Source organism: Arachis stenosperma, chromosome 9, assembly GCF_014773155.1.
Source record: "Arachis stenosperma cultivar V10309 chromosome 9, arast.V10309.gnm1.PFL2, whole genome shotgun sequence".
Taxonomy (NCBI): Eukaryota; Viridiplantae; Streptophyta; class Magnoliopsida; order Fabales; family Fabaceae; genus Arachis; species Arachis stenosperma.
In genome coordinates, this window is record NC_080385.1 from 121,884,898 (window position 1) to 121,901,798 (window position 16,901).

General features: G+C 38.3%; 3 non-coding genes across 3 annotated transcripts; 1 reads left to right on the forward strand and 2 right to left on the reverse strand.

Moving 5' to 3' along the window:
- The first annotated feature begins 6,011 nt into the window (after window positions 1-6,011).
- On the forward strand, window positions 6,012-6,115 carry LOC130953503 (small nucleolar RNA R71). Its single transcript, XR_009075673.1, has one exon. It is a non-coding gene; the product is annotated as a small nucleolar RNA R71 (small nucleolar RNA).
- Window positions 6,116-12,895: 6,780 nt separating this feature from the next.
- LOC130953890 (small nucleolar RNA R71) lies at window positions 12,896-13,003 on the reverse strand. Its single transcript, XR_009076051.1, has one exon. It is a non-coding gene; the product is annotated as a small nucleolar RNA R71 (small nucleolar RNA).
- A 3,409-nt stretch (window positions 13,004-16,412) lies between these two features.
- LOC130953891 (small nucleolar RNA R71) lies at window positions 16,413-16,520 on the reverse strand. Its single transcript, XR_009076052.1, has one exon. It is a non-coding gene; the product is annotated as a small nucleolar RNA R71 (small nucleolar RNA).
- Between the last annotated feature and the right edge of the window lie 381 nt (window positions 16,521-16,901).

Sequence of the window (16,901 nt, forward strand, 5' to 3'; positions counted from 1 at the left end):
CTAGTAAAAAGTTCTATTTATACTAAACTAGCTACTAGGGTTTATAGAAGTAAGTAATTGATGCATAAATTCACTTCCGGGGCCCACTTGGTGTATGCTTGGGCTGAGCTTGATCTATCCACGAGCTGAGGCTTCTCTTGGAGTTGAACGCCAAGTTGTAACGTGTTTTGGGCGTTCAACTCTGGTTCGTGACGTGTTTCTGGTGTTTGACTCCATAATGCAGCATGGAACTGGCGTTGAGCGCCAGTTTACGTCATCTAATCTCGAACAAAGTATGGACTATTATATATTGCTGAAAAGCTCTGGATGTCTACTTTCTAACACCGTTGAGAGTGTAGCTCCAGAAAATCCATTTTGAGTGCAGGGAGGTCAGATTCCAACAGCATCAGCAGTCCTTTGTTAGCCTCCTATCAGAGTTTTGCTCAGGTCCCTCAATTTCATCCAGAAAATACCTGAAATCACAGAAAAACACACAAACTCATAGTAAAGTCCAGAAATATGAATTTAGCATAAAAACTAATGAAAACATCCCTAAAAGTAACTAGATCATACTAAAAACTACCTAAAAACAATGCCAAAAAGCGTATAAATTATCCGCTCATCACAATACCAAACTTAAATTGTTGCTTGTCCCCAAGCAACTAAAGATCAATTAGGATAAAAAGAAGAGAATATACTATAAATCCCAAAATATCAATGAATATTAATTCTAATTAGATGAGCGGGACATGTAGCTTTTTGCTTCTGAACAGTTTTGGCATCTCACTTTTTCCTTTGAAGTTTAGAATGATTGGCTTCTATAGGAACTTAGAATTTCAGATAGTGTTATTGATTCTCCTAGTTAAGTTTGTTGATTCTTGAACACAGCTACTTTTATGAGTCTTGGCCGTGGCCCTAAGCATTTTGTTTTCCAGTATTACCACCGGATACATAAATGCCACAGACACATGACTGGGTGAACCTTTTTAGATTGTGACTCAGCTTTGCTAGAGTCCCTAGTTAGAGGTGTCCAGAGCTCTTAAGCACACTCTTTTTGCTTTGGATTACAACTTTAACCACTCAGTCTCAAGCTTTTCACTTGGACCTGCATGCCACAAGCACATGGTTAGGGACAGCTTGATTTAGCCGCTTAGGCTAGGATTTACTTCCTTGGGCCCTCCTATCCACTGATGCTCAAAGCCTTGGATCCTTTTCACCCTTGCCTTTTGGTTTTAAGGGCTATTGGCTTTTTCTGCTTGCTTTTTCTTTTTCTTTCTATTTGTTTTCGCCACTCTTTTTTTTCGCAAGCTTTTTCTATTCACTGCTTTTTCTTGCTTCAAGAATCAATTTTATGATTTTTCAGATCATCAATAACATTTCTCTTTTTCATCATTCTTTCAAGAGCCAATAATTTTAACATTCATAAACAACAAGATCAAAAATATGCACTGTTTAAGCATTCATTCAGAAAACAAAAAGTATTGTCACCACATCAATATAATTAAACTAAATTCAAGGACAATTTTCGAAATTTATGTACTTCTTGTTCTTTTGTATTAAAAACATGTTTCATTTAAGAAAGGTGAAGGATTCATGGAATTATTTATAGCTTTAAGACATAGTTACTCAATACTAATGATCATGAGGTAGAGACACAAAATATGAACACACATGAAGCATAAAAATAAAAAAAATAGAAAAATAAGAGCAAGGAGATTAAGGAATGAGTCCACCGTAGTGAGGGTGGCATCCTCCTCTTAAAGAACCAATGGTGCTCTTTGAGCTTCTCTATGTCTCTTCCTTGCTTCTGTTGCATGATCCCTAGTGATTTTGGTGCTCCTATCCTTTAGTTGCTCCCAATAATTGTGTGGAGGAAAATGTATCCCTTGAGGTATCTCAGGGATCTCTTGATTTGCAGTCAAATGTTCTACCATTGAGCAATAGAACCTTGAGATGAATCTCTCCATCTCCCATGACTCAGAGATAGAAGCAATTGTCTTCTCTTTTTCTTCTTCTTTTTTTTTGTTTTTTTTTTTTTTGAGGTTTCTCTGGCCTTAGGTGCCATCAATGGTTATGAAAAAGCAAAAAGCTATGCTTTTACCACACCAAACTTAGAATGTTGCTCGCCCTCGAGCAAAAGAAGAAAAATAGAAGAAGAAGAAGAAGAAGAAGAAGATATGGAGGAGAGGGAAAGAGATGTGTATTCGGCTATGTAGGGTGGGTTTGGGTGGGGAAGAGATGGATGGATGTGAGTGGTGAAAAACAGAAGGGATAACCGTGAATGGAGAGAAAGAGGGTGAGGTAGGTGGGGATCCTGTGAGGTCCACAGATCCTGAGATGATCCTGTGGGATCCACAGATCCTGAGGTGTCAAGAATTTACATCCATGTACCAATTAGGCATGTACAATGCCTTTGCATGCAATTCTGGCATTTAAACGCCGAGGTGATGCATGTTTGATGAGCGGATAATTTGTACGCTTTTTGGCATTGTTTTTTAGTATATTTTTAGTATGATCTAGTTAGTTTTAGTATATTTTTATTAGTTTTTAGTTAAAATTCACTTTTCTGGACTTTACTATGAGTTTGTGTGTTTTTCTGTGATTTTAGGTATTTTCTGACTGAAATTGAGGGACCTGAGCAAAAATCTGATTCAGAGACTGAAAAGGACTGCAGATGCTGTTGGATTCTGACCTCCCTGCACTCGAAGTGGATTTTCTGGAGCTACAAAAGCCCAATTGGCGCGCTCTCAACGGCATTGGAAAGTAGACATCCTGGGCTTTCCAGCAATGTATAATAGTCCATACTTTGCCCGAGATTTGATGGCCCAAACCGGCGTTGCAAATCAGCCTCAGAACTTCCAGCGTTTAACGCTGGAACTGGCATAAAACTTGGAGTTAAACGCCCAAACTGGCATGAAAGCTGGCGTTTAACTCCAGAAAAGGTCTCTACACATGAAAGCTTCAATGCTCAGCCCAAGCACACATCAAGTGGGCCCGGAAGTGGATTTTTCTGTCATTTACTCATTTCTGTAAACCTTAGGTTACTAGTTCACTATTAATAGGATCTTTTGACATTGTATCTGGACCTCATGACACTTTACACGTTTCTTTGTGTACCTTCCACGGCATGTGTCTCTAAACCCCATGGTTGGGGGTGAGGAGCTCTGCTGTGTCTTGATGGATTAATGCAATTACTACTGTTTTTCATTCAATCATGCTTGCTTCCATTCTAAGATATTACTTGCTCTTAACCCGGATGAATGTGATGATCCGTGACACTCATCATCATTCTCAACTATGAACGTGTGCCTGACAACCACCTCCGTTCTATCTTAGAATCAAGTAGATATCTCTTGGATTCTTTAACCAGAATCTTCGTGGTATAAGCTAGAACTGATGGCGGCATTCAAGAGAATCCGGAAGGTCTAAACCTTGTCTGTGGTATTCTGAGTAGGATTCAATGATTGAATGACTGTGACGAACTTTAAACTCCTGAGGGCGGGGCGTTAGTGACAGACGCAAAAGAATCATTGGATTCTATTCCGGCCTGATTGAGGACCGACAAATGGATAGCCGTGCCGTGACAGGGTGCGTTGAACATTTCCACTGAGAGGATGGGAGGTAGCCACTGACAACGGTGAAACCCTACATACAGCTTGCCATGGAAGGAGCCTTGCGTGTTTGATGAAGAAGACAGTAGGAAAGCAGAGATTCAGAAGATGGAGCATCTCCAAAACCTCAACCTATTCTCCATCACTGCATAACAAGTACTTATTTCATGTTCTTTTGCTTTTCACAATCAATCCTGGTAGTTTCTGATATCCTGACTAAGATTTACAAGATAACCATAGCTTGCTTCAAGCCGACAATCTCCGTGGGATCGACCCTTACTCACGTAAGGTATTACTTGGATGACCCAGTGCACTTGCTGGTTAGTTGTGCGGGGTTGCAAAAGTGTGATTGCAATTTCGTGCACCAATGTTCTGGGCATTCAACGCCCAACTGCAGCATGTTTCTGGCATTGAACGCCAGTTCCATGCTTGTTTCTGGCGTTCAGCACCATCTCCATGCTATGTTCTGGCGTTGAACGCCAGCCAGATGCTCCTTACTGGCGTTTAAACGCCAGTAGGTCCTTCCTCCAGGGTGCGATTTTTCTTCTGCTATTTTTGATTCTATTTTTAATTTTAATGTTTTTTCGTGACTCTACATGATCATGAACCTAATAAAACATAAAAGAACAATGAAAATAAAATAAAATTAGATAAATAAAAATTGGGTTGCCTCCCAATAAGCGCTTCTTTAATGTCAATAGCTTGACAGTGGCTCCCATGGAGCCACACGGGTGATCAAGTCAATGTTGTATAGTCCCAACACCAAACTTAGAGTTTGGTTGTGGGGATTCAACACCAAACTTAAAGTTTGGTTGTGGCCTCCCAACACCAAACTTAGAGTTTGACTGTGGGAGCTCTGTTTGACTCTGTACTGAGAGAAGCTCTGCATGCTTACTCTCCCTTGTTACAGAGGGATGGCCGTGTACCTTAAACATAAGGTAGTCCCCATTCAATTGAAGGACTAATTCTCCTCTGTTAACATCAATCACAGCTCCTGCTGTGGCTAGGAAAGGTCTTCCAAGGAGGATGCATCCATCCTCTTCCTTCCTAATATCTAAGATTATGAAGTCAGCAGGGATGTAAAGGCCTTTAACCTTTACTAACACGTCCTCTACTAATCCATAAGCTTGTCTTACTGACTTGTCTGCCAATTGTAATGAGAATAAGGTAGGTTGTACCTCAATGATCCCCAGCTTCTCCATTACAGAGAGTGGCATAAGATTTATGCTTGACCCTAGGTCACACAGAGCTTTTTCAAAGGTCATGGTGCCTATGGTACAGGGTATTAATAATTTCCAAGGATCTTGTTTCTTTTGAGGTAAAGTTTGCTGAACCCATATATCAAGTTCACTAATGAGCAAGGGAGGTTCACCTTCCCAAGTCTCATTACCAAATAACTTGGCATTCAGCTTCATGATGGCTCTTAGATATTGAGCAACTTACTCTCCAGTTACATCTTCATCCTCTTCAGAGGAAGAATAATCTTCAGAGCTCATGAATGGCAGAAGGAGATTTAATGGAATCTCTATGGTCTCTATATGAGCCTCAGATTCCTTTGGATCCTCAATAGGGAACTCCTTCTTGCTTGAGAGATGTCCCATGAGGTCTTCCTCATTGGGATTCACGTCCTCTCCTTCCTCTCTAGGTTCGGCCATATTAATTATATCAATGGCCTTGCACTCTCTTTTTGGATTTTCTTCAGTATTGCTTGGGAGAGTACTAGGAGGGGTTTCAGTGATTTTCTTACTCAACTGGCCCACTTGTGCCTCCAGATTTCTGATGGAGGACCTTGTTTCATTCATGAAGCTTAAAGTGGCCTTAGACAGATCAGAGATTAAGTTTGCTAAGTTAGAGGTATTCTGTTCATAATTCTCTGTCTGTTGCTGAGAAGATGATGGATAAGGCTTGATATTGCTAAGCCTATTTCTTCCACCATTATTAAAGCCCTGTTGAGGCTTTTGTTGATCCTTCCATGAGAAATTCGGATGATTTCTCCATGATGAATTATAGGTGTTTCCATAAGGTTCACCCATGTAATTTACCTCTGCCATTGCAGGGTTTTCAGGATCATAAGCTTCTTCTTCAGAAGATGCCTCTTTAGTACTGTTGGATGCATTTTGCCATCCATTCAGACTTTGAGAAATCATGTTGACTTGCTGAGTCAACACTTTATTCTGAGCCAATATGGCATTCAGAGCATCAATTTCAAGAACTCCCTTCCTCTGAGGCGTCACATTATTCACGGAATTCCTCTCAGAAGTATACATGAATTGGTTATTTACAACCATGTCAATAAGTTCCTGAGCTTCTGCATGCGTTTTCTTTAAGTGAATGGATCCACCTGCAGAGTGGTCCAATGACATCTTGGAAAACTCAGATATACCATAATAGAATATATCTAATATGGTCCACTCTGAAAACATGTCAGAAGGACACTTTTTGGTCATCTGCTTGTATCTTTTCCAAGCTTCATAGAAGGATTCACCATCTTTTTGCTTGAAGGTCTGAACATCTACTCTAAGCTTGCTCAGCTTTTGAGGAGGAAAGAATTTATCCAAGAAGGCCGTGACCAGCTTATCCCAGGAGTCCAGGCTATCTTTAGGTTATGAGTCCAACCATGTTCTAGCTTTGTCTCTTACAGCAAAAGGGAAAAGCATGAGCCTGTAGACTTCAGGATCTACTCCATTCGTCTTAACAGTCTCACAAATCTGCAAGAACTCAATTAAAAACTGGTAAGGATCTTCAGATGGAAGTCCATGAAACTTGCAGTTCTGTTGCATTAGAGCAACTAATTGAGATTTCAGCTCAAAATTATTTGTTCCAATGGCAGGAATTGAGATGCTTCTTCCATCAAACTTGGACGTGGGTTTAGTAAAATCACTAAGCATCCTCCTTGCATTATTGTTGTTGGGTTCGGCTGCCATCTCCTTCTCTTGTTCGAAAATTTTAGAAAGGTTGCCTCTGGATTGTTGTAATTTAGCTTCTCTTAGTTTCCTCTTCAGAGTCCTTTCAAGTTCAGGATCAGCTTCAACAAGAGTGCTTTTTTCCTTGTTCCTGCTCATATGAAAGAGAAGAGAGCAGAAAAAGAACGGGAATCCTCTATGTCACAATAAAGAGATTCCTTATTGTTAGTAGAAGAAGAAAGGGAATAAGAGTGAAGAAGAATGAATAGTCTGAATAAAGGGTAAAGGTAGGGGCAGTGATTTGAGATGAAGAGAGGTGAAGAGAAGTGTTAGTAAATAAATAAATAAATAGAAGAAGATGAGAGAGAGAGAAATTTTCGAAAATAAATTTTTAAAAAGGAGTTAAATGTTTTTCAAAAAATAAAGATAAGAAATAAAATTAAAATTAAAATTTAAAACAATTAATTAATTAAGAAAAGAATTTTTGAAAAAGAGGGAGGTATTTTCAAAAATTAGAGAGAGAAAAGTTGTTAGGTGGTTTTGAAAAAGATAAAAAACAAACAAAAAGTCAAATAGTTAGTTGAAAAAGATTTGAAAATCAAATTTTGAAAAGATAAGAAGATAAGAAGTTAGAAAAGATATTTAAAATCAAATTTTTGAAAAAGATAAAATTTTGAAAAAGATATGATATAAAAGATAAGATAAGATAGATTTAATTTTTAAAATTAAAATTAATTACTTAACTAACAAGAAACTAAAAGATAAGATTCTAGAATTTAAAGATTGAACCTTTCTTACAAGAAATTAACAACTTCAAATTTTTGAACCAATCACATTAATTGTTAGCATAATTTTCGAAAATAAAGATAAAATTAAGAAAAAGATTTTTGAAAAATATTTTTTAAATTTTCGAAAATCATAAGATAAAAATGAAAAAGATTTGATTTTTGAAAAAGTTTTGAAAAGATAGGATTTTTAAAATTGAAAATTTGACTTGACTTGTAAGAAACAACTAATTTTTTCAAAATTTTTGACTAAGTCAACTCAAATTTTCGAAAATTATGAGAAAATTAAGGAAAAGATATTTTTTTATTTTTGAATTTTTAATTATGAGAGAGAAAAACACAAATATGACCTAAAACATAAAAATTTTGGATCAAAACACAAGATGTATGCAAGAACACTATAAATGTCAAGATGAACACCAAGAACACTTTGAAGATCATGATGAACATCAAGAACATATTTTTGAAAAATTTTTTATGCAAAGAAAACATGCAAGACACCAAAATTAGAAATCTTTAATGCATGGACACTATGAATGCAAAAATGCACATGAAAAACAACAAAAAAACACAAAACAAGAAAACACCAAGATCAAACAAGAAGATTACTAAGAACAACTTGAAGATCATGAAGAACACTATGAATGCATAAATTTTTCGAAAAATGCAAGAAAAATTTTAAAGCATGCAATTGACACCAAACTTAAAAATTGACACTAGACTCAAACAAGAATCACAAAATATTTTGTATTTTTATGATTTTATTATTTTTTTTTGTATTTTTATTATTTTTTTCGAAAATATTCTTTAGAAAAATGAAAATAAAGAAATTTTTTGAAAGATTTTTGAAAACTTTTTTGAAAAGAAAATAAAAAGAAAATTACCTAATCTGAGCAACAAGATGAACCGTCAGTTGTCCAAACTCGAACAATCCCCGGCAACGGCGCCAAAAACTTGGTGGACGAAATTGTGATCATCAACAATGGCTCCAAAGACTTGGTGCTCTTAAACATGAATCACACTTTGTCACAACTCCGCACAACTAACCAGCAAGTGTACTGGGTCGTCCAAGTAATACCTTACATGAGTAAGGGTCGATCCCACAGAGATTGTCGGTATGAAGCAAGCTATGGTCATCTTGTGAATCCCAGTCAGGCGGATTTAACTAATTTAAGAGATTATTGGTTTTTCGAATAATAATAATAAATTAATAGAAAATAGTTATTCATATAATTCAATGGTGAGAATTTCAGATAGGTGCATGGAGATGCTGTGTTCCTTCTGAATCTCTGCTTTCCTACTGCTTTTATCCAATCTTTGTCACTCCTTTCTATGGCAAGCTATATGTAGTGCATCACCGTTGTCAATGGCTACATCCCATCCTCTCAGTGAAAATGGTCCAAATGCTCTGTCATAGCACGGCTAATCATCTGTCGGTTCTCGATCATGTTGGAATAGAATCCCTTGATTCTTTTGCGTTTGTCATCACGCCCAGCAATCGTGGGTTTGAAGCTCGTCACAGTCATTCAATCCCGGAATCATACTCGGAATACCACAGACAAGGTTAGACTTTCCAGATTCCCATGAATGCTGCCATCAATTCTAGCTTATACCACGAAGATTCTGATTAAGGAATCCAAGAGATATGTGCCCGATCTAAGGTAGAACGGAAGTGATTGTCAGTCACGCGTTCATAGGTGAGAATGATGATGAGTGTCACGGATCATCACATTCATCATGTTGAAGTGCAACGAATATCTTAGAATAGGAATAAGTCGAATTGAATAGAAAATAGTAATTGCATTGAAACTTGAGGTACAGCAGAGCTCCACACCCTTAATCTATGGTGTGCAAAAGTTCCACCGTTGAAAATACATAAGTGATGAAGGTCCAGGCATGGCAGAATGGCCAGCCCCCATGAAAGACCGAATGGTCAAAAGAACTAGATAGTCCAAGACATCTAATAAACTAGTAAAAAGTTCTATTTATACTAAACTAGCTACTAAGGTTTACAGAAGTAAGTAATTGATGAGCGGATAATTTGTACGCTTTTTGGCATTGTTTTTAGTATGTTTTTAGTATATTTGGTTTAGTTTTTAGTATATTTTTATTAGTTTTTAGTTAAAATTCACTTTTCTGGACTTTACTATGAGTTTGTGTGTTTTTCTGTGATTTCAGGTATTTTCTGGCTGAAATTGAGGGACCTGAGCAAAAATCTTATTCAGAGACTGAAAAAGACTGCAGATGCTGTTGGATTCTGACCTCCCTGCACTCGAAGTGGATTTTCTGGAGCTACAGAAGCCCAATTGGCGCGCTCTCAACGGCGTTAGAAAGTAGACATCCTGGGCTTTCCAGCAATATATGATAGTTCATACTTTGCCCAAGATTTGATGGCCCAAACCGGCGTTCAAAGTCACCTTCAGAATTTCCAGCGTTAAACGCCGGAACTGGCACCAAAATGGGAGTTAAACGCCCAAACTGGCACAAAAGCTGGCGTTTAACTCCAAGAAGAGTCTCAACACGAAAATGCTTCAATACTCAGCCCAAGCACACACCAAGTGGGCCCGGAAGTGGATTTTTATGTCATTTACTCATCTCTGTAAACCCTAGGCTACTAGTTCTCTATAAGTAGGACCTTTTACTATTGTATTTTCATCTTGGTTTTTCTGGTTCCCTCTCTGGGACCGAAGCCAATGATCACTTTTGTTCTTATGTATTTTCAACGGTGAAGTTTCTACACACCATAGATTAAGGTGTGGAGCTCTGCTGTACCTCGAGTATTAATGCAATTACTATTGTTCTTCTATTCAATTCCGCTTGTTCTTGTTCTAAGATATCACTTGTTCTTCAACTTGATGAATGTGATGATCCGTGACACTCATCATCATTCTCACCTATGAACGTGTGACTGACAACCACCTCCATTCTACCTTAGATTGGGTGAATATCTCTTGGATTCCTGATACACGATGCATGGTTGATCGCCTGACAACCGAGCGCTCGCCTGACAACCGAGCCAGCCATTCCGTGAGATCAGAGTCTTCGTGGTATAGGCTAGAACTGATGGCGGCATTCAAGAGAATCCGGAAGGTCTAACCTTGTCTGTGGTATTCTGAGTAGGATTCAATGATTGAATGACTGTGACGTGCTTCAAACTCCTGAAGGCGGGGCGTTAGTGACAGACGCAAAAGAATCACTGGATTCTATTCCGGCCTGATCGAGAACCGACAGATGGATAGCCATGCCGTGACAGGGTGCGTTGAACATTTCCACTGAGAGGATGGGAGGTAGCCACTGACAACGGTGAAACCCTTGCATAAGCTTGCCATGGAAAGGAGTAAGAAGGATTGGATGAAGACAGTAGGAAAGCAGAGAGACGGAAGGGACACAGCATCTTCATGCGCTTATCTGAAATTCCCACCAATGAATTACATAAGTATCTCTATCTTTATCTTTATGTTTTATTCGTATATCACCATATCCATTTGAGTTTGCCTGACTAAGATTTACAAGATGACCATAGCTTGCTTCATACCAACAATCTCCGTGGGATCGACCCTTACTCGCGTAAGGTTTATTACTTGGACGACCCAGTGCACTTGCTGGTTAGTTGTGCGAAGTTGTGTTTATGCCATGGTATTGAACACCAAGTTTTTGGGATTCATTACCGGGGATTATGAGAGTTGTGAAAAGTATTGTTCACAATTTCGCGCACCAAGTTTTTGGCGCCGTTGCCGGGGATTGTTTCGTGTATGGACAACTGACGGTTCATCTTGTTGCTTAGATTAGGTATTTTTCAGAATTCTTAAGAATGAGTTCTAGAGTTTCATGATGACCTGTTGAAATCTGACTGGCTGAGAAGCCATGTCTAATCTTATTGGACCGAGGTTTCAACTGATCATCACAAGAGCTTATTGATCTCTATCAATCTTGCTATTGGAGCAATGATCTGCTAAGGCTTGGCTGGCTGTGAAGCCATGTCTAATTCCTGGACCGGAGTCTTAGACTAGCATTGCAATGATTCCTGGAATCCAAATTAAGAATTCTGAAACCTTTATTTTCTATTTCCATATAATTTTCGAAAAATCCAAAAAAAATTTCAAAATCATAAAAACCAAAAATATTTTATGTTTCTTGTTTGAGTCTAGTGTCTAATTTTAAGTTTGGTGTCTTGCATGCATTGTTTATTTGATCTTGGTTCTATTTTCAAGTCAATAGTACAAGGAACTGAAGATTCAGAACATGCAGCAGAGGAATTACACAGAAAAAGCTGGGCGTTCAAAACGCCCAGTGAAGAAGGACAGACTGGCGTTTAAACGCCAGCCAGGGTGCCTGGTTGGGCGTTTAACGCCCAAAAAGGTAGTGCATTGGGCGTTAAACGCCAGAATGTGCACCATTCTGGGCGTTTAACGCCAGGATGGCACAAGGGGGAGGATTTTGTTTTCAAATCAATTTTTTTTTTCAAGTTTTCAAAGTTTTTCAAAATCAAATCTTTTTTCAAATCATATCTTTTCAATCAAATGTTTTCAAAATCAATTTCTTTCCTTTTTCAAAGATACTTGCTATCAATTAATGATTTGATTCAACATTTCAAGTATGCTGCCTTTTCTGTTGAGAAAGGTTTAATGTTTGAATCATATCTTTTCTTGATAGCCAAGTTATTTTTTAAAATCAAATCTTTTTAAAATTGTTTTCAAATCATATCTTCTCAATCATATCTTTTTAATCACATCTTTTTCAAAACAGTTTTCAATCATATCTTTTTTATTTCTAATTTCAAAATCTTTTTCAAAAATTACTTGATCTCTTTCTCACTCTTGATTTTCGAAAATCAAATTAAAGTTTTTCAAAATGCTTTTAAAATCTTTTTAATTAATTTTCGAAAAAATTTCCTCCTCTCTTCTCACATCCTTCTATTTATGGAGCACCACTCCTCCTCAATGCACAATTCGAACTCTATCTGACTAAGTTCGAATTCTTCTCCTTCTTCCTTCTATTTTTCTTCTTCTCTGACACCTCAAGGAATCTCTATACTGTGACATAGAGGATTTCACATTTTCTTGTTCTCTTCTCTTTCATATGAGCAGGAACAAAGACAAAAGCATTCTTGTTGAAGCTGACCCTGAACCTGAAAGGACCTTGAAGCGAAAGCTAAGAGAAGCTAAGGCACAACTCTCTGTAGATGACCTAACAGAAATCTTCAAAGAAGAAGACATGGCAGCCGAAAACAACAACAATGCAAATAATGCAAGGAAGGTGCTGGGTGACTTTACTGCACCTACTCCCGACTTCTATGGGAGAAGCATCGCTATCCCTGCCATTGGAGCAAACAACTTTGAGCTTAAGCCTCAATTAGTTTCTCTAATGCAACAGAATTGCAAGTTCCATGGACTTCCATTGGAAGATCCTCATCAGTTCTTAGCTGAATTCTTGCAAATCTGTGACACTGTCAAGACTAATGGGGTTAACCCTGAGGTCTACAGACTTATGCTATTCCCTTTTGCTGTAAGAGACAGAGCTAGGACATGGTTGGACTCACAACCTAAAAAGCCTGAACTCTTGGGAAAAGCTAGTCAATGCCTTCTTGGCAAAGTTCTTTCCACCTCAAAAATTGAGTAAGCTTAGAGTGGAAGTCCAAACCTTCAGACAGAAGGATGGAGAATCCCTCTATGAAGCTTGGGAAAGATACAAACAATTGATCAGAAAATGTCCTTCTGACATGCTTTCTGAATGGAGCATCATAGGTATTTTCTATGATGGTCTCTCTGAACTATCCAAGATGTCTTTGGATAGCTCTGCTGGAGGATCTCTTCATCTGAAGAAGACGCCTACAGAAGCTCAAGAGCTAATTGAAATGGTTGCAAATAACCAATTCATGTACACTTCTAAAAGGAATCCTGTGAACAATGGGACTAATCAGAAGAAAGGAGTTCTTGAGATTGATACTCTGAATGCCATATTGGCTCAGAATAAAATATTGACTCAACAAGTCAATATGATTTCTCAAAGTCTGTCTGGAATGCAAAATGCACCAGGTAGTACTAAGGAAGCTTCATCTGAAGAAGAAGCTTATGATCCTGAGAAGTGGATTTTTATGTCATTTACTCATCTCTGTAAACCCTAGGCTACTAGTTCTCTATAAGTAGGACCTTTTACTATTGTATTTTCATCTTGGTTTTTCTGGTTCCCTCTCTGGGACCGAAGCCAATGATCACTTTTGTTCTTATGTATTTTCAACGGTGAAGTTTCTACACACCATAGATTAAGGTGTGGAGCTCTGCTGTACCTCGAGTATTAATGCAATTACTATTGTTCTTCTATTCAATTCCGCTTGTTCTTGTTCTAAGATACACTTGTTCTTCAACTTGATGAATGTGATGATCCGTGACACTCATCATCATTCTCACCTATGAACGTGTGACTGACAACCACCTCCATTCTACCTTAGATTGGGTGAATATCTCTTGGATTCCTGATACACGATGCATGGTTGATCGCCTGACAACCGAGCGCTCGCCTGACAACCGAGCCAGCCATTCCGTGAGATCAGAGTCTTCGTGGTATAGGCTAGAACTGATGGCGGCATTCAAGAGAATCCGGAAGGTCTAACCTTGTCTGTGGTATTCTGAGTAGGATTCAATGATTGAATGACTGTGACGTGCTTCAAACTCCTGAAGGCGGGGCGTTAGTGACAGACGCAAAAGAATCACTGGATTCTATTCCGGCCTGATCGAGAACCGACAGATGGATAGCCGTGCCGTGACAGGGTGCGTTGAACATTTCCACTGAGAGGATGGGAGGTAGCCACTGACAACGGTGAAACCCTTGCATAAGCTTGCCATGGAAAGGAGTAAGAAGGATTGGATGAAGACAGTAGGAAAGCAGAGAGACGGAAGGGACACAGCATCTTCATGCGCTTATCTGAAATTCCCACCAATGAATTACATAAGTATCTCTATCTTTATCTTTATGTTTTATTCGTATATCACCATATCCATTTGAGTTTGCCTGACTAAGATTTACAAGATGACCATAGCTTGCTTCATACCAACAATCTCCGTGGGATCGACCCTTACTCGCGTAAGGTTTATTACTTGGACGACCCAGTGCACTTGCTGGTTAGTTGTGCGAAGTTGTGTTTATGCCATGGTATTGAACACCAAGTTTTTGGGATTCATTACCGGGGATTATGAGAGTTGTGAAAAGTATTGTTCACAATTTCGCGCACCAAGTTTTTGGCGCCGTTGCCGGGGATTGTTTCGTGTATGGACAACTGACGGTTCATCTTGTTGCTTAGATTAGGTATTTTTCAGAATTCTTAAGAATGAGTTCTAGAGTTTCATGATGACCTGTTGAAATCTGACTGGCTGAGAAGCCATGTCTAATCTTATTGGACCGAGGTTTCAACTGATCATCACAAGAGCTTATTGATCTCTATCAATCTTGCTATTGGAGCAATGATCTGCTAAGGCTTGGCTGGCTGTGAAGCCATGTCTAATTCCTGGACCGGAGTCTTAGACTAGCATTGCAATGATTCCTGGAATCCAAATTAAGAATTCTGAAACCTTTATTTTCTATTTCCATATAATTTTCGAAAAATCCAAAAAAAATTTCAAAATCATAAAAACCAAAAATATTTTATGTTTCTTGTTTGAGTCTAGTGTCTAATTTTAAGTTTGGTGTCTTGCATGCATTGTTTATTTGATCTTGGTTCTATTTTCAAGTCAATAGTACAAGGAACTGAAGATTCAGAACATGCAGCAGAGGAATTACACAGAAAAAGCTGGGCGTTCAAAATGCCCAGTGAAGAAGGACAGACTGGCGTTTAAACGCCAGCCAGGGTGCCTGGTTGGGCGTTTAACGCCCAAAAAGGTAGTGCATTGGGCGTTAAACGCCAGAATGTGCACCATTCTGGGCGTTTAACGCCAGGATGGCACAAGGGGGAGGATTTTGTTTTCAAATCAATTTTTTTTTCAAGTTTTCAAAGTTTTTCAAAATCAAATCTTTTTTCAAATCATATCTTTTCAATCAAATGTTTTCAAAATCAATTTCTTTCCTTTTTCAAAGATACTTGCTATCAATTAATGATTTGATTCAACATTTCAAGTATGCTGCCTTTTCTGTTGAGAAAGGTTTAATGTTTGAATCATATCTTTTCTTGATAGCCAAGTTATTAATTTTTAAAATCAAATCTTTTTAAAATTGTTTTCAAATCATATCTTCTCAATCATATCTTTTTAATCACATCTTTTTCAAAACAGTTTTCAATCATATCTTTTTTATTTCTAATTTCAAAATCTTTTTCAAAAATTACTTGATCTCTTTCTCACTCTTGATTTTCGAAAATCAAATTAAAGTTTTTCAAAATGCTTTTAAAATCTTTTTAATTAATTTTCGAAAAAATTTCCTCCTCTCTTCTCACATCCTTCTATTTATGGAGCACCACTCCTCCTCAATGCACAATTCGAACTCTATCTGACTAAGTTCGAATTCTTCTCCTTCTTCCTTCTATTTTTCTTCTTCTCTGACACCTCAAGGAATCTCTATACTGTGACATAGAGGATTCCACATTTTCTTGTTCTCTTCTCTTTCATATGAGCAGGAACAAAGACAAAAGCATTCTTGTTGAAGCTGACCCTGAACCTGAAAGGACCTTGAAGCGAAAGCTAAGAGAAGCTAAGGCACAACTCTCTGTAGATGACCTAACAGAAATCTTCAAAGAAGAAGACATGGCAGCCGAAAACAACAACAATGCAAATAATGCAAGGAAGGTGCTGGGTGACTTTACTGCACCTACTCCCGACTTCTATGGGAGAAGCATCGCTATCCCTGCCATTGGAGCAAACAACTTTGAGCTTAAGCCTCAATTAGTTTCTCTAATGCAACAGAATTGCAAGTTCCATGGACTTCCATTGGAAGATCCTCATCAGTTCTTAGCTGAATTCTTGCAAATCTGTGACACTGTCAAGACTAATGGGGTTAACCCTGAGGTCTACAGACTTATGCTATTCCCTTTTGCTGTAAGAGACAGAGCTAGGACATGGTTGGACTCACAACCTAAAGAAAGCCTGAACTCTTGGGAAAAGCTAGTCAATGCCTTCTTGGCAAAGTTCTTTCCACCTCAAAAATTGAGTAAGCTTAGAGTGGAAGTCCAAACCTTCAGACAGAAGGATGGAGAATCCCTCTATGAAGCTTGGGAAAGATACAAACAATTGATCAGAAAATGTCCTTCTGACATGCTTTCTGAATGGAGCATCATAGGTATTTTCTATGATGGTCTCTCTGAACTATCCAAGATGTCTTTGGATAGCTCTGCTGGAGGATCTCTTCATCTGAAGAAGACGCCTACAGAAGCTCAAGAGCTAATTGAAATGGTTGCAAATAACCAATTCATGTACACTTCTGAAAGGAATCCTGTGAACAATGGGACTAATCAGAAGAAAGGAGTTCTTGAGATTGATACTCTGAATGCCATATTGGCTCAGAATAAAATATTGACTCAACAAGTCAATATGATTTCTCAAAGTCTGTCTGGAATGCAAAATGCACCAGGTAGTACTAAGGAAGCTTCATCTGAAGAAGAAGCTTATGATCCTGAGAACCCTTCAATGGAAGAGGTGAAT